A 25,168-nucleotide genomic window follows, 5' to 3' on the forward strand; every position below is an offset into this window, starting at 1 on the left:
AGATCAGAGACTACATTGGCTAAATTAGAGGTGTTTTGTTCAAAATTCTCTGTCTGTTGCTGAGAAGATGATGGATATGGCTTGCTATTGTTCAGCCTGTTGCGTCCACCATTGCTAAAGCCTTGTTGAGGCTTTTGTTGATCCTTCCATGAGAAATTTGGATGATTTATCCATGATGAGTTATAGGTGTTTCTATAAGGTTCACCCATGTAATTAACCTCTGCCATGGCAAGGTTCTCAGGATCATAAGCTTCTTCAGAAGCTGCCTCTCTAGTACTGTTGGATGTATGTTGCCATCCATTCAGATTTTGAGAGATCATGTTGACTTGTTGAGTCAACACTTTGTTCTGAGCCAATATGGCATTCAGAGCATCAATTTCAAGAACTCCTTTCTTCTGAGGTATCCCATTATTCACGGAGTTCCTCTCAGAAGTGTACATGAACTGGTTATTTGCAACCATGTCAATGAGTTCTTGAGCCTCTTCAGGCGTTTTCTTTAGGTGAATAGATCCACCTGCAGAATGGTCTAATGACATTTTCGAAAATTCAAATAGACCATAATAGAATATATCTAATATGGTCCATTCTGAAAACATGTCAGATGGACATCTTTTGGTCAACTGCTTGTATCTTTCCCAAGCTTCATAGAGGGATTCACCATCTTTTTGTTTGAAGGTTTGAACATCCACTCTCAGCTTGCTCAGCTTTTGAGGAGGAAAGAATTTATCCAGGAAGGTAGAGACCAGCTTATCCCAGGAGTCCAGGCTATCATTGGGTTGTGAATCCAACCATATTCTAGCTCTGTCTCTTACAGCAAAAGGGAAAAGCATGAGTCTGTAGACTTCAGGATCAACTCCATTCATCTTTACAGTCTCACAGATCTGCAAGAACTCAGTTAAAAACTGGTAAGGATCTTCAGATGGAAGTCCATAAAACTTGCAGTTTTGTTGCATTAAAGCAACTAGCTGAGGTTTCAGCTCAAAGTTGTTGGCTCCAATGGCAAGAATGGAGATGCTTCTTCCATCAAACTTGGACGTTGGCTTTGTGAAGTCACCAAGCATTCTCCTTGCATTATTATTATTTTCGGCTGCCATCTCCTTCTCTTGTTCGAAAATTTCTGAAAGGTTACCTTTAGAATAATTTAATTTAGCTTCTCTTAATTTCCTCTTCAGAGTCCTTTCAGGTTCTGGATCAATTTCAACAAGAGTGCCTTTTTCCCTGTTCCTGCTCATATGAAAGAGAAGAAAAGAAGAAAAGAAAGAGGAATCCTCTATGTCACAGTATAGAGATTCCTTTATGTCAGTAGAAAAAGAGAGGGGAGAAGAATGAAGAAAAAAAATGAATAGTCTGTATAAAGAGTAAGGATAGGGGAGGTGAAGAGAAGTGTTATTAATTAAATAATTAAATAGAAGAAGAAGAGAGAAGGGATATTTCGAAAATAATTTTGAAAAAGGGGTTAGTAATTTTCGAAATTTAGAGATAAAATGTAATTAAAATTAAAATATGAAACATTTAGTTAATTAAAAAGAATTTTTGAAAAAGAGAGATATTTTTGAAAATTGAAGAGGAAAAAGTAGTTAGGTGGTTTTGAAAAAGATAAGAGACAAACAAAAAGTTAGTTAGTTGATTGAAAAAGATTTGAGATCAAATTTGAAAAAGATAAGAAGATAAGAAGTTAGATGAGATATTTTGAAATCAAATTTTGAAAAAGATAATATTTTTGAAAAAGATAAGATAAAAGATAAAAAGGTCTAATTTTTAAAATGACTTGGCTAACAAGAAACTACAAGATAAGATTCTAGAACTTAAAGATTGAACCTTTCTTAACAAGAAAGTAACAAACTTCAAATTTTTGAACCAATCACATTAATTGTTAGCTAATTTTTGAAAATATGATATAAAGATAAGAAAAAGATTTTGAAAATATTTTGAAAAAGATTTTTGAATTTTTCAAAAAATAGAAAAAAAATGGAAAAGATATGATTTTTGAAAAAGATTTTGAAAAGATAAGATTTTTAAAATTGAAATTTTGACTTGACTTGTTAGAAACAACTAATTTTAAAAATTTTTGACCAAGTCAACCCAAAATTTCAAAAATTTGGAGGGAAATAAGAAAAAGATATTTTTTTATTTTTGAATTTTTTTAATTATGAGAGAGAAAAACAACAAAAATACTCAATGCATGAAATTTTTAGATCAAAACAATGAATGTATGCAAGAATGCTATGAATGTCAAGATGAACACCAAGAACACTTTGAAGATCATGATGAACATCAAGAACATATTTTTGAAAAATTTTTGATGCAAAGAAAACATGCAAGACACCAAACTTAGAAATTTTTTAATGCTTGGAAAATATGAATGCAAAGATGCACATGAAAAACAAGAAAAGACACAAAACAAGAAAACATCAAGATCAAACAAGAAGACTTATCAAGAACAACTTGAAGATCATGAAAAACACTATGAATGCATGGAATTTTCGAAAAAATGCAAGGAAAATTTTTAAAGCATGCAATTGACACCAAACTTTAAAATTAACTCAAGACTCAAACAAGAAACACAAAATATTTTTGGTTTTTATGATTTTCTAATTTTTTTGGATTTTTATTAATTTTTTTTTCGAAAATAATGTTAGGAAAAACGAAAAAGAAAAGAAAAATTTTGATAAAGATTTTTGAAAAGAAAATTACCTAATCTGAGCAACAAGATGAACCGTCAGTTGTCCATACTCGAACAATCCCCGGCAACGGCGCCAAAAACTTGGTGGACGAAATTGTGATCTATTGTCTTTGTACTTGTATGAAATTTAATAATTGTCTCTATTTGAATTCACAACTCCGTTCAACTAACCAGCAAGTGTACTGGGTCGTCCAAGTAATAAACCTTACGTGAGTAAGGGTCGATCCCACAGAGATTGTTGGTATGAAGCAAGCTATGGTCACCTTGTAAATCTCAGTTAGGCAGATTAAATTGGTTTATGGTTTCGAAAAATAATAATAAAATAGAAAATAAAAAGGGATAGAAATACTTATGTAAATCAATAGTGGAAATTTCAGATAGGTGTATGGAGATGCTGTGTTCCTCTTGAAACTCTACTTCACTACTCGCTCTTCCTTCAATTCTTCTTACTCCTTTCCATGGCAAGCTGTATGTAGGGCATCACTATCATCAATGGCTACTTTCAATCCTTTCGGGAAAATGGTCCTATGCGCTATCACTGCACGGCTAATCGTCTGGAGGCATCACCCTTGGTTGATAGCTACATCCCATCCTCTCAGTGAAAATGGTCCAAATGCTCTGTCACAGCACGGCTAATCATCTGTCGGTTCTCAATCAGGTTGGAATAGAATCCATTGATTCTTTTGCGTTTGTCACTAACGCCCAGCCTTCAGGAGTTTGAAGCTCGTCACAGTCATTCAATACCGGAATCCTACTCGGAATACCACAGACAAGGTTAGACTTTCCGGATTCCTAGGATCCTACTCGGAATACCACAGACAAGGTTAGACTTTCCGGATCCTCATGAATTCCGCCATCTATCTAGCTTATACCACGAAGATTCTGTTGGGGAATCTAAGAGATATGCGCCCGGCCTAAGGTAGAACGGAAGTGGTTGTCAATCACGCGTGTTCATATGTGAGAATGATGATGAGTGTCACGGATCACCACATTCATCAAAGTGTTGTGCAACGTATATCTTGGAATAAGAATAAGAGAGAATTGAGTGAAAAGTAATAGTAATTGTATTGAAACTTGAGGTACAGCAGAGCTCCACACCCTTAATCTATGGTGTGCAGAAACTCCACCGTTGAAAATACATAAGTGAAAGGTTCAGGAATGGCCGAATGGCCAGCCCCCAAAACGTGATCACAGGATTCAAAATACAATCCAGGATGAGATTATGATAGTAAAAAGTTCTATTTATAATAAGCTAGCTCCTAGGGTTTACATGAGTAAGTAATTGATGCATAAATCCACTTCCGGGGTCCACTTGGTGTATGTTTGGGCTGAGCTTGATCAATCCACGAGCTGAGGCTTCTCTTGGAGTTGAACTTCGAGTTATGACGTGTTTTGGGCGTTCAACTCCGGATCATGACGTTTTTCTGGCGTTTAACTCCAGACAGCAGCATGTACTTGGCGTTCAACGCCAAGTTACGTCGTCAATTTCCGAATAAAGTATGGACTATTATATATTGCTGGAAAGCTCTGGACGTCTACTTTCCAACGCCGTTGAGAGTGCACCATTTGGAGTTCTGTAGCTCCAGAAAATCCATTTTTAGTGCAGGGAGGTCAGATTCCAATAGCATCAGCAGTCCTTTTGTCAACCTTTTTCAGAGTTTTGCTCAAGTCCCTCAATTTCAGCCAGAAATTACCTGAAATCACAGAAAAACACACAAACTCATAGTAAAGTCCAGAAATATGAATTTAACATAAAAACTAATGAAAACATCCCTAAAAGTAGCTTGAACTTACTAAAAACTACCTAAAAACAATGCCAAAAAGCGTATAAATTATCCGCTCATCACAACACCAAACTTAAACTATTGCTTGTCCCCAAGCAACTGAAAATCAAATAGTATAAAAAGAAGAGAATATACTATAAATTCCAAAATATCAATGAATATTTATTATAATCAGATGAGCGGGACTTGTAGCTTTTTGCTTCTGAACAGTTTTGGCATCTCACTTTTTCCTTTGAAGTTTCTGAATGATTGGCTTCTCTAGGAACTTAGAATTTTGGATAGTGTTATTGACTTTCCTAGTTAAGCATGTTGATTCTTGAACACAGCTACTTATGAGTCTTGGCCGTGGTCCTAAGCACTTTGTTTTCCAGTATTACCACCGGATACATAAATGCCACAGACACATGACTGGGTGAACCTTTTCAGATTGTGACTCAGCTTTGCTAGAGTCCCCAATTAGAGGTGTCCAGAGCTCTTAAGCACACTCTTTTTGCTTTGGATCACGACTTTAACCACTCAGTCTCAAGCTTTTCACTTGGACCTTCATGACACAAGCACATGGTTAGGGACAGCTTGGTTGAGCCGCTTAGGCCTGGATTTTATTTCCTTGGGCCCTTCTATCCATTGATGCTCAAAGCCTTGGATCCTTTTTACCCTTGCCTTTTGGTTTTAAGGGCTATTGGCTTTTTCTGCTTGCTTTTTCTTTTTCTTTCTATTTTTTTTGCCTTTTTTTTTCTTTCGCAAGCTTTTTCTTGTTCACTGCTTTTTCTTGCTTCAAGAATCAATTTCATGATTTTTCTGATTCTCAATAACATTTCTCTTTGTTCATCATTCTTTCAAGAACCAACAATTTTAACACTCATAAACAACAAGATCAAAATTTATGCACTGTTCAAGCATTCATTCAGAAAACAGAAAGTATTGTCACCACATCAATATAATTAAATTAAATTCAAGGATAAATTCGAAATTCATGTACTTCTTGTTCTTTTGAATTAAAACATTTTTCATTTAAGAGAGGTGAAGGATTTATGGATTTTATTCATAGCTTTAAGGCATGGTTACATACTAATGATCATGAAATAAAGACACAAAACATAGATAAACACAACATTAAAAACCGAAAAACAGAAAGAAATAAAGAACAAGGAATGAATCCACCTTTAGTGGCGTCTTCTTCTTGAAGGTCCAACAATATCCTTAAGCTCTTCTATGTCCCTTCCTTGCCTTTGTTGCTCCTCCCTCATTGCTCTTTGATCTTCTCTTATTTCTTGAAGAATGATGGAGTGCTCATGATGTTCCACCCTTAATTGTTCAACATTGTGGCTCAAATCTTCTAAGGAAGTGTTGAGTTGTTCCCAATAGTTGTTTGGAGGAAAGTGCATCCCTTGAGGCATCTCAGGGATTTCTTGATTTGCAGCCACATGTTCTACCACTGAGCTATGACGGCTTTATATGAGTCTTTCCATCTCCCAAGACTCAGAGGTGGAAGCTTTTGTCTTCCCTTTGAGGTTTCTCTAGCCTTAGGTGCCATTAATGGTAATGAAAAAGCAAAAAGCTATGCTTTTACCACACCAAACTTAGAAAATTGCTCGCCCTCGAGCAAGAGAAGAAAGAAAAGATGAAGAAGAAGAAGAAGAAGAGATGGAGGGATGCGTGTATTCGGCTATATGGGTGGGTTTGGGTGGGAAAGAGAATTTGAATTTTAAAGGTAGGTGGTGTATGGGGAAGAGTGAATAGATGTAGGTGGTGAATGAAAAACAGAAGGGATGACCATGAATGGAGAGAGAGAGAGCGAGGTAGGTAGGGATCCTGTGAGGTTCACAGATCCTGAGGTGTCAAGGAATTCCATCCCTGCACCAAATAGGCATGTAAAATGACTTTGCACACCATTCTGGCGTTTAAACACCGTGTGGTGCACATTCTGAGCGTTCAACGCCCATGTAAAGCATGTTTCTGGCGTTGAATGCCAGTTTCATGCTTGTTACTGGCGTTCAGCGCTAGCTTTTCCTCTCTGGGCACATTCCTGGCGTTCAGCGCCAGGATGTTGCTTGTTTCTGGCGTTCAGCGCCAGAATGATGCTGTGTCTGGCGTTGAACGCCGGCCAGATGCATCTTACTGGCGTTTGAACGCCAGCCTGTGCGTCCTCCAGGGTGAAAATTTTTTTCTTCCGCTGTTTTTGATTCTGTTTTTAATTTTTATGATTTTTTCGTGACTCGTCATGATCATGTACCTAATAAAACACAAAAATAACAATAAAATAAAAATAGATAAATAAAATTGGGTTGCCTCCCAACAAGCGCTTCTTTAATGTCAATAGCTTGACAGTGGCTCTCATGGAGCCACAAGGTGATCAGGTCAATGTTGTATAGTTGCCAACACCAAACTTAGAGTTTGCATATGGGGTCTTAACACCAAACTTAGAGTTTGGTTGTGGCCTTCCAACACCAAACTTAGAGTTTGACTGTGGGGGCTCTTCTTGACTCTGAACTGAGAGAAGCTCTTCATGCTTCCTCTCTTTTGTCACAGAGGGATGGCCATGTGCCTTAAACACAAGGTAGTCTCCATTCAATTGAAGGACTAATTCACCTCTGTTGACATCTATCACAGCTCCTGCTGTGGCTAGGAAAGGTCTTCCAAGGATGATGCAATCATCCTCTTCCTTCCTAGTGTCTAAGATTATGAAATCAGCAGGGATGTAAAGGCCTTCAACCTTTACCAACACGTCCTCTACTATTCCATAAGCTTGTCTCAGTGACTTGTCTGCCAGTTGTAATGAGAACAAGGCAGGTTGTACCTCAATGATCCCCCAGCTTCTCCATTACAGAGAGTGGCATAAGATTTATCCCTGACCCCAGATCATACAGAGCTTTTTCAAAGATCATGGTGCCTATGGTACATGGTATTAAGAACTTGCCAGGATCTTGTTTCTTTTGAGGTAGAATTTTCTGAATCCAAGTATCCAGTTCATTGATAAGCAAGGGAGGTTCACTTTCCCAAGTCTCATTACCAAATAGCTTGGCATTCAGCTTCATGATAGCTCCTAAATATTGAGCAACTTGCTCTCCAGTCACATCTTCATCCTCTTCAGAGGATGAATAGTCTTCAGAGCTCATGAATGGCAGAAGGAGATTTAATGGAATCTCTATGGTCTCTATATGAGCCTCAGATTCCTTTGGATCCTTAATAGGAAACTCCTTCTTGCTTGAGGGACGTCCCAGGAGGTCTTCCTCACTAGGATTTTCGTCCTCCTCCTCCTTTATGCATTCGGCCACATTGATCACATCAATGGCCTTGCACTCTCCTTTTGGATTCTCTTCTGTATTGCTTGGGAGAATACTGGGAGGAGTTTCAATGACTTTCTTACTCAGCTGGCCCACTTGTGCCTCCAGATTTCTAATGGAGGATCTTGTTTCACTCATGAAACTGAAAGTGGCCTTTGACAGATCAGAGACTACATTGGCTAAATTAGAGGTGTTTTGTTCAAAATTCTCTGTCTGTTGCTGAGAAGATGATGGATATGGCTTGCTATTGTTCAGCCTGTTGCGTCCATCATTGCTAAAGCCTTGTTGAGGCTTTTGTTGATCCTTCCATGAGAAATTTGGATGATTTCTCCATGATGAGTTATAGGTGTTTCTATAAGGTTCACCCATGTAATTAACCTCTGCCATGGCAGGGTTCTCAGGATCATAAGCTTCTTCAGAAGCTGCCTCTCTAGTACTGTTGGATGTATGTTGCCATCCATTCAGATTTTGAGAGATCATGTTGACCTGTTGAGTCAACACTTTGTTCTGAGCCAATATGGCATTCAGAGCATCAATTTCAAGAACTCCTTTCTTCTGAGGTATCCCATTATTCACGGAGTTCCTCTCAGAAGTGTACATGAACTGGTTATTTGTAACCATGTCAATGAGTTCTTGAGCCTCTTCAGGCGTTTTCTTTAGGTGAATAGATCCACCTGCAGAATGGTCCAATGACATTTTCGAAAATTCAGATAGACCATAATAGAATATATCTAATATGGTCCATTCTGAAAACATGTCAGATGGACATCTTTTGGTCAACTGCTTGTATCTTTCCCAAGCTTCATAGAGGGATTCACCATCTTTTTGTTTGAAGGTTTGAACATCCACTCTCAGCTTGCTCAGCTTTTGAGGAGGAAAGAATTATCCAGGAAGGCAGAGACCAGCTTATCCCAGGAGTCCAGGCTATCCTTGGGTGTGAATCCACCATATTCTAGCTCTGTCTCTTATAGCAAAAGGGAAAAGCATGAGTCTGTAGACTTCAGGATCAACTCCATTCGTCTTTACAGTCTCACAGATCTGCAAGAACAGTTAAAAACTGGTAAGGATCTTCAGATGGAGTCCATAAACTTGTAGTTTTGTTGCATTAAAGCAACTAGTTGAGGCTTAAGCTCAAAATTATTGGCTCCAATGGCAGGAATGGAGATGCTTCTTCCATCAAACTTGGACGTTGGCTTTGTGAAGTCACCAAGCATTCTCCTTGCATTATTATTATTTCGGCTGCCATCTCCTTCTCTTGTTCGAAAATTTCTGAAAGGTTGTTTCTGGATTGTTGTAATTTAGTTTCTCTTAGTTTCCTTTTCAGAGTCCTTTCAGGTTCAGGATCAATTTCAACAAAAGTGCCTTTTTCCCTGTTCCTGCTCATATGAAAGAGAAGAAACAAGAAAGAAGAGGAATCCTCTATGTCACAGTATAGAGTTTCCTTTATGTTAGTAGAAAAAGAAAGGGGAGAAGAATGCAGAAGAGTGGGTTCAGATATTTAGATGGAGAGGTGAAGAAAAGTGTTAGTAATTAAATAATTAAATAGAATAAAAAGAGAGGGAAATTTCGAAAATAATTTTGAAAAAAGGGATTAGTATTTCGAAAATTAGAGATAAAATGTAATTAAAATTAAACATGAAACAATTAGTTAATTAAAAAGGATTTTGAAAAATGGTTGAGATATTTTCGAAAATTAGAGAGGAAAGTAGTAGGTGGTTTGAAAAAGATAAGAAAAAACAAAAGTTAATTAGTTAGTTGAAAAAGATTTTAAAATTAATTTTAAAAAGATAAGAAGATAAGAAGTTAGATAAGATATAAAAGATAAGATAAAAATTTTAAGAAAAAGATATTTTGAAAAAGATTTAATTTTTTTTTTAAAATGACTTAACTAACAAGAAACTACAAGATAAGATTCTAGAATTTAAAGATTGAACCTTTCTTAACAAGAAAGTAACAAACTTCAAATTTTTGAATCAATTACATTAATTGTTAGCACATTTTCGAAAATATGATATAAAAGATAAGAAAAAGATTTTGAAAAATAATTTTTAAAATTTTTGAAAATAAGAAAAAAATGGAAAAGATATGATTTTTGAAAAAGATTTTGAAAAGATAAGATTTTTAAAATTGAAATTTTGACTTGACTTGTAAGAAACAACTAATTTTGAAAATTTTTGACTAAGTCAACCCAAAATTTCGAAAATTTGGAGAGAAATAAGGAAAAGATATATTTTTTATTTTTGAATTTTTCAATTATGAGAGAGAAAAACACAAATATGACCCAAAACATAAAAATTTTGGATCAAACACATAATGCATGCAAGAACACTATGAATGTTAAGATGAACACCAAGAACACTTTGAAGATTATGATGAACATCAAGAACATATTTTTTGAAAACTTTTTGATGCAAAGAAAACATGCAAGACACCAAACTTAGAAATCTTTAATGCATGGACTCTAACAAACGAAAAATGCATATGAAAAAACAACAAACAACACAAAACAAGAAAACATCAAGATCAAACAAGAGGACTTATCAAGAACAACTTGAAGATCATGAAGAACACTATGAATGCATGGAATTTTCGAAAAATGCAAAAAAAAAAATTTAAAGCATGCAATTGACACCAAACTTAAAACATGATACAAGACTCAAACAAGAAACACAAAATATTTTTGGTTTTTATGATTTTAATAATTTTTTTTTCGAAGATATTTTTGGAAAAACGAAAAAGAAAAGAAAAATTTTGAAAAAGTTTTTGAAAAGAAAATTACCTAATCTGAGCAACAAGATGAACCGTTAGTTGTCCATACTCGAACAATCCCCGGCAACAGCGCCAAAAACTTGGTGGACGAAATTGTGATCCTCAAAGTTGGTCTCTTTGTATTTGTATGAAATCAAAAATACCCCAAAGAGATCATGGTGTGATGAATTGGGATCTTAATAATCCCTGGTGTGATCATAACTCCGTTCAACTTAACCAGCAAGTGTACTGGGTCATCCAAGTAATACCTTACGTGAGTAAGGGTCGATCCCACAGAGATTGTTGGTATGAAGCAAGCTATGGTCACCTTGTAAATCTCAGTTAGGCAGATTAAATTGGTTTATGGATCTTCAAATAATTAATAATAAATAGAAAATAAAAAGGGATAGAAATACTTATGTAAATCAATAGTGGGAATTTCAGATAGGCGTGTGGAGATGCTAGAATCCTTTCGAATCTCTACTTTCTTATTGCTTTCATCCAATCCTTCTTACTCCTTTCCATGGCAAGCTGTATGTAGGGCATCACCAGCATCAATGGCTACTTTTAATCCTCTCGGAAAAATGGTCGTATGCGCTGTCACTGCACGACTAATCGTCTGGAGGCATCACCCTTGTTGATGGCTACATCCCATCCTCTCAGTGAAAATGGTCCAAATGCTCTGTCACAGCACGGCTAATCAGCTGTTGGTTCTCGATCATGTTGGAATAGGATCCATTGATCCTTTTGCGTTTGTTATCACGCCCAGCAATCGAGAGTTTGAATCTCGTCACAGTCATTCAATCCCGGGATCCTACTCGGAATACCACAGACAAGGTTAGACTTTCCGGATCTCCATGAATGCCGCCATCTATCTAGCTTATACCACGAAGATTCTGTTGGGGAATCTAAGAGATATGCGCCCGGCCTAAGGTAGAACGGAAGTGGTTGTCAGTCACGCACGTTCATAGGTGAGAATGATGATGAGTGTCACGGATCATCACATTCATCAAAGTGTTGTGTGATGAGCGGATAATTTGTATGCTTTTTGGCATTGTTTTTAGTATATTTTTAGTATGATCTAGTTAGTTTTTAGTATATTTTATTAGTTTTTAGTTAAAATTCACTTTTCTGGACTTTACTATGAGTTTGTGTGTTTTTCTGTGATTTCAGGTATTTTCTGGCTGAAATTGAGGGACCTGAGCAAAAATCTGATCCAGAGACTCAAAAGGACTGCAGATGCTGTTGGATTCTGACCTCCCTGCACTCGAAGTGGATTTTCTGGAGCTACAGAAGCCCAATTGGAGCGCTCTCAACGGCGTTGGAAAGTAGACATCCTGGGCTTTCCAGAAATATATAATAGTCCATACTTTGCCCAAGATTTGATGGCCCAAACCGGCGTTCAAAGTCACCTCAAGAAATTCCAGCGTAACGCCGGAACTGGCACCTAATTGGGAGTTAAACGCCCAAACTGGCACTAAAGCTGGCGTTTAACTCCAAGGAGAGTCTCTACACGAAAAGCTTCATTGCTCAGCCCAAGCACACACCAAGTGGGCCCGGAAGTGGATTTTTATGTCATTTACTCATCTATGTACTAGTTTTCTATAAGTAGGACCTTTACTATTGTATTAGAGACTTTTGGGGGTAGCTATCTTTGTTTTATGCTATCTTAGACCATTGGGAGGCTGGCCATTCGGCCATGCCTGGACCTTGTTCTTATGTATTTTCAACGGTGGAGTTTCTACACACCATAGATTAAGGTGTGGAGCTCTGCTGTACCTCGAGTATTAATGCAATTACTATTGTTCTTCCATTCAATTCCGCTTGTTCTTTGTCCAAGATATCACTTGTTCTTCAACATGATGAAGGTGATGATTGACGCCCATCACCATTCTCACCCATGAACAAGGTGACTGACAACCATTCTTGTTCTACAAGCATCTGAGGCTTAGTGAATATCTCTTGGATTCCTGATTGCACGATGCATGGTTGATCGCCTGACAACCGAGTGCTCGCCTGACAAACGAGCCAACCATTCCGTGAGGTCAGAGTCTTCGTGGTATAGGCAGGACCTGATGGCGGCATTCAAGAGAATCCGGAAGGTCTAAACCTTGTCTGTGGTATTCTGAGTAGGATTCAATGACTGAATGACTGCGACGTGCTTCAAACTCCTGAGGGCGGGGCATTAGTGACAGACGCCAAAAGAATCAATGGATTCTATTTCGGTCTGATTGAGAACCGACAGATGAATTCCGCTATGCTGTGACGGAGCATATGCAATCGCTTTCACTGAGAGGATGGGAGGTAGCTGCTGACAACAGTGAAACCCTACACGAGCTTGCCATGGAAAGGAGTAAGAAGGATTGGATGAAGGCAGTAGGAAAGCAGAGAGACGGAAGGGAAGGCATCTTCATACGCTTGTCTGAAGCTCTTACACCAATGATATACATAAGTATCACTATCTTTATCTTTATATTATTTTCGTTCATCATCATATACAATTGAGTTTGCCTGACTAAGATTTACAAGATGACCATAGCTTGCTTCAATGCTAACAATCTCCGTGGGATCGACCCTTACTCACGTAAGGTATTACTTGGACGACCCAGTGCACTTGCTGGTTAGTTGTGCGAAGTTGTGTAATGCCATGGAATTGAACCACCAAGTTTTTGGAGTTCATGACCAGGGATTATGAGAGTTGTGAAAAGTATTGTTCACAATTTCGCGCACCAAGTTTTTGGCGCCGTTGCCGGGGATTGTTCAAGTTTTGAGCAAGCTTTTGGTAACAATGCCTGGGATTGTTCTAGTTTGGACACTGACGGTTCATCTTGTTGCTTAGATTAGGTATTTATTTTTTTCGAAATTCTTGAAGATGAATTCTAGAGTTTCATGATGATTTGTTGAAATCTGGCTGGCTGAGAAGCCATGTCTAATCTGATTGGACCGAGGTTTCAACTTATCACCACAAGAGCTTGTTGATTTTCATCAATTTTGCTTTTGGAGCAGTGATCTGCTAAGGCTTGGCTGACCTTTGGTCATGTCTAGTGTTTTGGACCGAAGCTTTCCTTGAAAGCTTGGCTGGCTGTGAAGCCATGTCTAATGCCTGGACCGGAGTCTTAGACTAGCATTGCACTGATTCCTGGAATTCTCATTAAGAATTTTGATACCTTTTCCCACTTAATTTTCGAAAAAAAAAACACAAAAAAATTACAAAATCATAAAAACCAAAAATATTTGATGTTTCTTGCTTTAGTCTAGTGTCTCATCTTAAGTTTGGTGTCAAATGCATGTTTTTGTTATATTTTTCGAATCCATGCATGTACTTCTTTGTTTTGATCTTTAAATTCTATTGACTTGAGTGTTCATGTGTCTCATATAGTGTCAGTAGCACACAAACTGCTAAGTTTGGTGTCTTGCATGCATTGTTAATTGATTCCTGTTGCATTTTGATTATTAAAAATCCAAAAATATTTTTTATTTTTGTCTTTTCAAGTCAATGATACAAAGAATTGAAGATTCAGAACATACTGCAGAGGAATTATACAAAAAAAGCTGAGCATTCAAAAATGCCCAGTGAAGAAGGCAGACTGGCATTTAAACGCCAGCCAGGGTACCTGGTTGGGCGTTTAACGCCCAAAGAGGTAGCATTTTGGGCGTTAAACGCCAGAATGTATACCATTCTGGGCGTTTAACGCCAGGATGGTGCTAGGAGGAAGATTTTGTTTTCAAAATCAATTTTTTTTCAAGTTTTCAAAGTTTTTCAAAACCAAATCTTTTTCAAATCATATCTTTTCAATCAAATGTTTTCAAAATCAATTTCTTTCCTTTTTCAAAGATACTTACTATCAATTAATGATTTGATTGAACATTTTTTGCCTTTTCTATTAAGAAAGGTTTTATGTTTGAATCATATCTTTTCTTGTTAGGCAAGTCATTAATATTTTTTTTAAAAATCATATCTTTTCAAATTGTTTTCAAATCATATCTTTTAAAATTGTTTTCAAATCATATCTCCTCAATCACATCCTTTTAAAACCATAACTTTTCAATCAAATCTTTTTAACCTCATCTTTTTCAAAATAGTTTTCAACCAAATCTTTTTAACTTCTAATTTCAAAATCTTTTTCAAAAATCACTTTAATTCTTCCCCACTTTCAATTTTCGAAAATTATCAATCAATTTTTAAAATGTTTTTGACATCTTTCTAATTAATTTTCGAAAATCCTCTTCCCTCCTTCTCACATCCTTCTATTTATGGAGTACTACTCCTTCTTAATGCACAATTCGAACTCTAACTAATCAAGTTCGAATTCTTCTACTTCTTTTCTTCTATTTTTCTTTTCCTCTGACACTTCAAGGAATCTCTGTACTGTGACATAGAGGATTCCACATTTCTCTTGTTCTCTTCTCTTTCATATGAGCAGGAGCAGAGACAAAGGCATTCTTGTTGAAGCTGACCCTGAACCCGAGAGAACCTTGAAGAGAAAGCTAAGAGAAGCCAAGGCACAACTCTCTTTAGAGGACCTGACCGAATTCTTCAAGGAAGAAGAACACATGGCAGCCGAAAACAACAACAATGCCAACAATGCAAGGAAGGTGCTGGGTGACTTCACTGCACCTACTCCTGATTTTTATGGGAGAAGCATCTCTATCCCTGCCATTGGAGCAAACAACTTTGAGCTTAAGCCTCAATTAGTTTCTCTAATGCAACAGAATTGCAAGTTCCATGGACTTCCAATGGAAGATCCTCATCAGTTCTTAGCTGAATTCTTGCAAATCTGTGACACAGTCAAGACTAATGGGGTTAACCCTGAGGTCTACAGACTGATGCTATTCCCTTTTGCTGTAAGAGACAGAGCTAGAATATGGTTGGATTCTCAACCTAAAGAAAGCCTGGACTCTTGGGAAAGCTAGTCAATGCCTTCTTGGCAAAGTTCTTTCCACCACAAAGATGGAGTAAGCTTAGAGTGGAAGTCCAAACCTTCAGACAGAAGGATGGAGAATCCCTCTATGAAGCTTGGGAAAGATACAAACAATTAATCAGAAAATGTCCCTCAGACATGCTTTCTGAATGGAGCATCATAAGTATTTTCTATGATGGTCTCTCTGAACTATCTAAGATGTCCTTGGATAGCTCTGCTGGAGGATCTCTTCATCTGAAGAAGACGCCTGCAGAAGCTCAAGAATTGATTGAAATGGTTGCAAATAACCAATTCATGTACACTTCTGAAAGGAATCCTGTGAACAATGGGACTAGTCAGAAGAAAGGAGTTCTTGAGATTGACACTCTGAATGCCATATTGGCTCAGAACAAGATATTGACTCAACAAGTCAATTTGATTTCTCAGAGTCTGTCTGGAATGCAAAATGCACCAAACAGTACTAAGGATGCTTCATCTGAGGAAGAAGCTTATGATCCTGAGAACCCTTCCATGGAAGAGGTGAATTACCTAGGAGAACCCTATGGAAACACCTATAATTCTTCATGGAGAAATCACCCAAATCTCTCATGGAAGAATCAAGAGAGACCTCAACAAGGTTTCAATAACAATAATGGTGGAAGAAACAGGTTTAGCAATAGCAAGCCTTTTCCATCATCTTCTCAGCAACAGACAGAGAGTTTTAAGCAGAGTACTTCTGACTTAGCAACAATGGTCTCTGATCTAATAAAGACCACTCAAAGTTTCATGAATGAAACAAAGTCCTCCATCAGAAATTTGGAAGGACAAGTGGGTCAGCTGAGCAAGAAAGTTACTGAACTCCCTCCTAGCACTCTCCCAAGTAATACAGAAGAAAATCCAAAAGGGGAGTGCAAAGCCATAGACATGGCCGAATATGGAGAGGAAAGAGAGGAGGAGGACGCCACTGAGGAAGACCTCAGTGGGCGTGTACCAATCTCCTCTGAGTTCCTCAATGAGGAACAATGGGAATCTGAGGCTCAAAATGAGACCATAGAGATTCCATTGGACTTACTTCTGCCATTCATGAGCTCTGATGAGTATTCTTCCTCTGAAGAGGATGAGTATGTCACTGAAGAGCAAGTTGCTAAATACCTTGGAGCAATCATGAAGCTAAATGACAAGTTATTTGGAAATGAGACTTGGGAGGATGAACCACCTTTGCTCACCAAAGAACTGGATGACTTGTCTAGGCAGAAACTGCCTCAAAAGAGGCAGGATCCTGGGAAGTTTTCTATACCTTGTACCATAGGCACCATGACCTTCAAGAAGGCCTTGTGTGACTTAGGGTCAAGTGTAAACCTCATGCCCCTCTCTGTAATGGAGAAATTAGGGATCTTTGAGGTGCAAGCTGCAAGAATCTCATTAGAGATGGCAGACAATTCAAGAAAACAAGCTCATGGACTTGTAGAGAATGTTTTGGTGAAGATTGAAGACCATTACATCTCTACTGATTTCATAGTCCTAGAGACTGGGAAGTGCATGGATGAATCCATCATCCTTGGCAGACCCTTCCTAGCCACAGCAAAGGCTGTGATTGATGTTGATAGAGGAGAGTTGATCATTCAAGTGAATGGAGAATCCTTGGTGTTTAAGGCCCAAGGACATCCCTCTATCATCATGGAGAGGAAGCATGAAGAGCTCCTCTCAAAACAGAGCCAAGCAGAGCCCCGACAGTCAAACTCTAAGTTTGGTGTTGGGAGGCCACAACCAAACTCTAAGTTTGGTGTTGAACCCCCACATTCAAACTCTAAGTTTGGTGTTGGGAGGTTCCAACACGGTTCTGAGCATTTCTGAGGCTCCATGAGAGTCCTCTGTCAAGCTAATGACATTAAAGAAGCGCTTGTTGGGAGGCAACCCAATGTTTTATAGTTAACTATTTTCTTTTGTTATTTTATCTTTTTTGTAGGTTGATGATCATAAGAAGTCACAAAACAATGAAAAAAGCAAAAACAGAATGAAAAAACAGGAAGAAAAACAGCACACCCTGGAGGAGAAGAAGCTGGCGTTCAAACGCCAGTAATACTAGCTGTTGGGCGTTTAACGCCCAGTCTGGCACCATTCTGGGCGTTTAGCGCCAGAAAGGGGCACCAGACTGGCGTTAAACGCCAGTAAAGGGCAACAACCTGGCGTTAAACACCAGGAATGGGCACCAGCCCGGCGTTTAACGCCAGAAATAGCTCAAAACGTGATTTTGAGCAACATTTGGTGCAGGGATGACTTTTCCTTGACACCACAGGATCTGTGGACCCCACAGGACCCCACCATCACTCTCTCTCTTCTTCCCCCATTCACCAATCACCTCAATACCTCTTCCCCAAAAACCCTTCACCTATCAAATCCCATCTTTATCTTCACCACTCACATCCATCCTTCATAAATCCCCACCAACCTCACCCTTCAAATTCAAACCACTTTCCCTCCCAAACCCACCCATCATGGCCGAACCATTACCCCCCTCTCTCCTATATATACCCTTCTTCAACCCTTCATTTTCACACAACCTAAACACCCCTTCTTTCCCTTCTTGGCCGAACACACCACCTTCCCCCTCTTCCTCATTTCTTCTTCTTCTACTCTCTTCTTTCTTCTTTTGCTCGAGGACGAGCAAACATTTTAAGTTTGGTGTGGTAAAAGCGTTGCTTTTTCGTTTTTCCATAACCATTTATGGCATCCAAGGCCGGAGAAACCTCTAGAAAGAGGAAAGGGAAGGCAAAAGCTTCCACCTCCGAGTCATGGGAGATGGATAGATTCCTCTCAAGGGTGCATCAAGTCCACTTCTATAAAGTTGTGGCCTTGAAGAAGGTGATCCCCGAAGTCCCCTTTTCACTCAAAAAGGGTGAATATCCGGAGATCCGCCATGAGATCCGAAGAAGAGGTTGGGAAGTACTTACCAACCCCATTCAACAAGTCGGAATCTTGATGGTTCAAGAGTTCTATGCCAATGCATGGATCACCAAGAACCATGACCAAAGTGTGAACCCGAATCCAAATAATTATCTCACTATGGTTCGGGGGAAATACTTGGATTTTAGTCCGGAGAGTGTGAGGGTGGCGTTCAACTTGCCTATGATGCAAGGAGATGAGCATCCTTACACTAGAAGGGTCAACTTTGATCAAAGGTTGGACCAAGTCCTCACAATCATATGTGAAGAGGGCGCACAATGGAAGCAAGATTCAAGAGGAAAGCCGGTTCAATTGAGAAGGCATGACCTCAGGCCCGTGGCTAGAGGATGGTTAGAGTTCATACAACGCTCAATCATTCCCACTAGCAACCGGTCCGAAGTTACCATAGACCGGGCCATCATGATCCATAGCATCATGATTGGAGAAGAAATAGAAGTTCATGAGGTTATAACCCAAGAACTCTACAAGGTGGCGGACAAGACCTCCACTTTGGCAAGGTTAGCCTTTCCTCATCTCATCTGTCACCTCTGTTATTCAGTTGGAGTTGACATAGAAGGAGATACCCCCATTGATGAGGACAAGCCCATCACCAAGAAAAAGATGGAATACACAAGAGACCCCTCTCATCAAGAAATCCCTGAGATACCTCAAGGGATGCACTTTCCTCCACAAAACTATTGGGAGCAATTAAACACCTCCCTAGGAGAATTGAGTTCCAACATGGGACAACTAAGGGTGGAGCATCAAGAACACTCCATTCTCCTCCATGAAATTAGAGAAGACCAAAGAATCATGAGGGAGGAGCAACAAAGACAAGGAAGAGACATTGAGGAACTCAAGCACTCCATAGGATCTTCAAGAGCAAGAAAGAGCCGCCATCACTAAGGTGGACCCGTTCCTTGATTTCCTTGTTCTTTATTCTTCTGTTTTTCGATTTTTATGCTTTATGTTTGTCCATGTTTGTGTCTTGTGATCATTAGTGTCTTAGTGTCTATGCCTTAAAGTTATGAATGTCCTATGAATCCATCACCTTTCTTGAATAAAAACGTGCTTAATTGAAAAGGAAAGAATTGCATGAATTCTGAATTTTATAATAGTTTAATTATTTTGATGTGGTGGCAACCCTTTTGTTCTCTGAATGTATGCTTGAACAGTGCATATGTCTTTTGAACTTGTGGTTCATGAATGTTGGCTCTTGAAAGAATGATGAAAAAGGAAACATGTTACTGAGGATCTGAAAAATCATTAAAAATGATTCTTGAAGCAAGAAAAAGCAGTGAATACAAAAAAAAAAAAAGAGAAAAAGCAAACGAAAAAAAAAAATATAGGAAAAAAAAAAGAAAGAAAAAGAAAGAAATAAAGTTGTGATCCAAGGCAAATAAGAGTGTGCTTAAGAACCCTGGACACCTCTAATTGGGGACTTTAGCAAAGCTGAGTCACAATCTGAAAAGGTTCACCCAATTATGTGTCTGTGGCATGTATGTATCCGGTGGTAATACTGGAAGACAGAGTGCTTTGGGCCACAGCCAAGACTCAGTAAATAGCTATGTTCAAGAATCATCATACTTTACTAAGAGAATCATTAACACTATCTGGATTCTAAGTTCCTAAAGAAGCCAATCATTCTGAATTACAAGGGATAGAGTGAGATGCCAAAACTATTCAGAGACAAAAAGTTAAAAGCCCCGCTCATCTAATTAATACTGATCTTCATAGATGTTTTTGGAGTTCATTGCATATTCTCTTCTTTTTATCTTATTTGATTTTCAGTTGCTTGGGGACAAGCAACAATTTAAGTTTGGTGTTGTGATGAGCGGATAATTTGTATGCTTTTTGGCATTGTTTTTAGTATATTTTTAGTATGATCTAGTTAGTTTTTAGTATATTTTATTATTTTTAGTTAAAATTCACTTTTCTGGACTTTACTATGAGTTTGTGTGTTTTCTGTGATTTCAGGTATTTTCTGGCTGAAATTGAGGGACCTGAGCAAAAATCTGATCCAGAGACTCAAAAGGACTGCAGATGCTGTTGGATTCTGACCTCCCTGCACTCGAAGTGGATTTTCTGGAGCTACAGAAGCCCAATTGGAGCGCTCTCAACGGCGTTGGAAAGTAGACATCCTGGGCTTTCCAGAAATATATAATAGTCCATACTTTGCCCAAGATTTGATGGCCCAAACCGGCGTTCAAAGTCACCTCAAGAAATTCCAGCGTTAAACGCCGGAACTGGCACCTAATTGGGAGTTAAACGCCCAAACTGGCACTAAAGCTGGCGTTTAACTCCAAGGAGAGTCTCTACACGAAAAAGCTTCATTGCTCAGCCCAAGCACACACCAAGTGGGCCCGGAAGTGGATTTTTATGTCATTTACTCATCTATGTACTAGTTTTCTATAAGTAGGACCTTTTACTATTGTATTAGAGACTTTTGGGGGTAGCTATCTTTGTTTTATGCTATCTTAGACCATTGGGAGGCTGGCCATTCGGCCATGCCTGGACCTTGTTCTTATGTATTTTCAACGGTGGAGTTTCTACACACCATAGATTAAGGTGTGGAGCTCTGCTGTACCTCGAGTATTAATGCAATTACTATTGTTCTTCCATTCAATTCCGCTTGTTCTTTGTCCAAGATATCACTTGTTCTTCAACATGATGAAGGTGATGATTGACGCCCATCACCATTCTCACCCATGAACAAGGTGACTGACAACCATTCTTGTTCTACAAGCATCTGAGGCTTAGTGAATATCTCTTGGATTCCTGATTGCACGATGCATGGTTGATCGCCTGACAACCGAGTGCTCGCCTGACAAACGAGCCAACCATTCTGTGAGGTCAGAGTCTTCGTGGTATAGGCAGGACCTGATGGCGGCATTCAAGAGAATCCGGAAGGTCTAAACCTTGTCTGTGGTATTCTGAGTAGGATTCAATGACTGAATGACTGCGACGTGCTTCAAACTCCTGAGGGCGGGGCGTTAGTGACAGACGCCAAAAGAATCAATGGATTCTATTCCGGTCTGATTGAGAACCGACAGATGAATTCCGCTATGCTGTGACGGAGCATATGCAATCGCTTTCACTGAGAGGATGGGAGGTAGCTGCTGACAACAGTGAAACCCTACACGAGCTTGCCATGGAAAGGAGTAAGAAGGATTGGATGAAGGCAGTAGGAAAGCAGAGAGACGGAAGGGAAGGCATCTTCATACGCTTGTCTGAAGCTCTTACACCAATGATATACATAAGTATCACTATCTTTATCTTTATATTATTTTCGTTCATCATCATATACAATTGAGTTTGCCTGACTAAGATTTACAAGATGACCATAGCTTGCTTCAATGCTAACAATCTCCGTGGGATCGACCCTTACTCACGTAAGGTATTACTTGGACGACCCAGTGCACTTGCTGGTTAGTTGTGCGAAGTTGTGTAATGCCATGGAATTGAACCACCAAGTTTTTGGAGTTCATGACCAGGGATTATGAGAGTTGTGAAAAGTATTGTTCACAATTTCGCGCACCATTGTGCAACGTATATCTTGGAATAAGAATAAAAGAGAATTGAATAGAAAGTAATAGTAATTGTATTGAAACTTGAGGTGCAACAGAGCTCCACACCCTTAATCTATGGTGTGCAGAAACTCCACCGTTGAAAATACATAAGTGAAAGGTTCAGGCATGGCCGAATGGCCAGCCCCCTAAAATGTGATCAATAGCCTCTTAAGATAAAGAATAAAACAAAACTGAGACCAAAGATGAAACGTGGTCAAAAGACCGAATGGTCAAAAGATGACTAATACACTAGTAAAAAGTCTTATTTATACTAAACTAGCTACTAGGGTTTACATGAGTAAGTAATTGATGCATAAATCCACTTTCGGGGCCCACTTGGTGTATGTTTGGGCTGAGCTTGATCTATCCACGAGCTGAGGCTTCTCTTGGAGTTGAACGCCAAGTTATAACATGTTTTGGGCGTTCAACTCCGGATCATGACGTGTTTCTGGCGTTTAACTCCAGACAGCAGCATGTACTTGGCGTTCAAGGCCAATTTACGTCATCAATTCCAGAATAAAGTATGGACTATTATATATTGCTGGAAAGCTCTGGATGTCTAATTTCCAACGCCGTTGAGAGCGCGCCATTTGGAGTTTTGTAGCTCCAAAAAATCTATTTTGAGTGCAGGGAGGTCAGATTCCAACAGCATTAGCAGTCCTTTTGTCAGCCTTCTTTCAGAGTTTTGCTCAAGTCCCTCAATTTCAGCCAGAAATTACCTGAAATCACAGAAAAACACACAAACTCATAGTAAAGTCCAGAAATGTGAATTTAACATAAAAACTAATGAAAACATCCCTAAAAGTAGCTTGAACTTACTAAAAACTACCTAAAAACAATGCCAAAAAGAGTATAAATTATCCGTTCATCAGATGCCAATCATTCTAAACTTCTAAGGATAAAGTGAGATGCCAAAACTGTTCAGAAGCAAAAAGCTACGAGTCCCGCTCATCTAATTAGAACTAATATTCATTGATATTTTTGGATTTATAGTATATTCTCTTCTTTTTATCCTATTTGATTTTCAGTTTCTTGGGGACAAGCAACAATTTAAATTTGGTGTTGAGATGAGCAGATAATTTATATGCTTTTTGGCATTATTTTTAGGTAGTTTTTAGTAGGATCAAACTACTTTTAGCGATGTTTTTATTAGTTTTTATGCAAAATTCACATTTCTAGACTTTACAATGAGTTTGTGTGTTTTTCTGTGGTTTTTAGGTATTTTCTGGCTGAAATTGAGGGACCTGAGCAAAAATCTGATAGGAGGCTGAAAAAGGACTACAGATGCTATTGGATTCTGACCTCCTTGCACTCGAAATGAATTTTCTAGAGCTACAGGAACCAAAATGGTGCGCTCTCAATTGCGTTGGAAAGTAGACATCCAGGGCTTTCCAGAAACATATAATAATCCATACTTTATTTGAGTTTAGACGATGTAAACTGGCGTTCAACACCAGTTCCATGCTGTATTCTGGAGTAAAACACCAGAAACACGTCACAGACCAGAGTTAAACGCCAAAAACACGTTACAACTTGATGTTTAACTCTTAAAGAAGTCTCTACCCGTGAAAGCTCAATGGTCAGCCCAAGTAGACACCAAAGTAGGCCCCGGAAGTGGATTTCTGCACTTAAACTTATTTCTATAAACCCTAGTAACTAGTTTAGTATAAATAGAACTTTTTACTATTGTGTTTATATCTTTGATCAGTTTTATGCTATCTTAGACTTTTGTGGAGGCTGGCCATTTGGCCATGCCTGAACCATTATTACTTATGTATTTTCAACGGTGGAGTTTCTACACACTATAGCTTAAGGTGTGGAGCTTTGCTGTACCTCGAGTATTAATGCAAAGTACTATTGTTCTTCTATTCAATTCATGCTTATTCTTATTCTAAGACATCCATTCGCACTCATGAACCTGATGAATGTGATGATTATGTGACGCTCATCACCATTCTCACTTATGAACGTGTGCCTAACAACCACTTTCGTTCTACATGCAAATAAGCTTGAATGAATATCTCTTGGATTCTTTAATCAGAATTTTCATGGTATAAGCTAGAATCCATTGGCAGCATTCGTGGTATAAGTATCTCTATCTCTATTTTATGCTTTATTTATCTTTATATTCGAAAACCATTATAACCATTAGAATCTGCTTGACTGAGATTTACAAGATGACCATAGCTTGCTTCATACCAACAATCTCTGTGGGATCGACCCTTACTCACGTAAGGTTTATTACTTGGACGACCCAGTGCACTTGCTAGTTAGTTGTGAGAAGTTGTGAAGAATGTGTGTGAACCATAGTATTGTGCACCAAGTTTTTGGAGCTAGTGCTAGGAATTGTTCGAGTTGTGAAAAGTATGAGTCACAATTTTGCCTATCGAACTACACACATGTCTTCAAGGGGAATACCTTGGGAAGTGTTGCTATGCAACATTGAGAGAAGGATAGCCTTGGAGACCGAACCAATCAATTCATAAAAGTGGTGATCCTCATGCTTATCTTGTACCAAACCCCAACCGTCCACCTTTGGTTTTTGCCATCAATCCACACCCTTCACTCCCATTATCATCCTATATAAATGACCCCCACTCTATACCTTTCCATATTCAAATATCCTTCCATTTCATCTTTCATCGTTCTTTCGAAGCACACACCCAACACTTCTGCCCTCAACACGTCAACACAATCTTCTAAGCTACACCCTATCTTAACCCGGCCAATTTACATCATCAATTCATACTTCTCAACACCTTCACATACCAATTACTACTCATGGCATCATCAAGCTCCAAGAGGCAAAAGGGAATGGAACCAGCGGAGAGCACTCCTTTTGATGAAGGAAGATTCGAGACCGCCTTCCATGAGCTCCAATTTGAACGGATAAAACACAAGAAAATATTGCCAAAGTTGACATTCCAGTTCAACGATGATGAGTGCCCACAGATTAGAGAAAAGATTGAACAGAGGGGTTGGCAAGAGCTCATGAACCCAGAAACAAAGATAAATGCAAATCTCATCAAGGAGTTCTATGCCAATGTAGCCAGAAAAAACACTGCCAGGGCTCCTACCTTCAAAAACTACATGAGAGGGGCAGAGGTGGACTTCAGTCCTAATGCTATAATAAGGACTCTTCATCTGAGATCACAACATTTTGATGAGCCTAGTTATCAAGTAAGAATAAGTAATGGCCCCGACAATGATGAACTTGAAGAAATTATGAACGTCATGTGTATTATAGAATCTGATT

At 38.7% G+C, this 25,168-nt stretch overlaps 3 non-coding genes across 3 annotated transcripts; 2 read left to right on the forward strand and 1 right to left on the reverse strand.

The window, feature by feature from the left end:
- Positions 1-594: 594 nt before the first annotated feature.
- Positions 595-698, forward strand: LOC130952495 (small nucleolar RNA R71). Its single transcript, XR_009074675.1, has one exon. It is a non-coding gene; the product is annotated as a small nucleolar RNA R71 (small nucleolar RNA).
- Positions 699-8,505: 7,807 nt separating this feature from the next.
- On the forward strand, positions 8,506-8,609 carry LOC130952496 (small nucleolar RNA R71). The gene has a single exon (XR_009074676.1). It is a non-coding gene; the product is annotated as a small nucleolar RNA R71 (small nucleolar RNA).
- Positions 8,610-15,457: 6,848 nt separating this feature from the next.
- Positions 15,458-15,565, reverse strand: LOC130952437 (small nucleolar RNA R71). Its single transcript, XR_009074618.1, has one exon. It is a non-coding gene; the product is annotated as a small nucleolar RNA R71 (small nucleolar RNA).
- Positions 15,566-25,168: the final 9,603 nt, after the last annotated feature.

Source organism: Arachis stenosperma, chromosome 9, assembly GCF_014773155.1.
Source record: "Arachis stenosperma cultivar V10309 chromosome 9, arast.V10309.gnm1.PFL2, whole genome shotgun sequence".
Classification (NCBI taxonomy): Eukaryota; Viridiplantae; Streptophyta; class Magnoliopsida; order Fabales; family Fabaceae; genus Arachis; species Arachis stenosperma.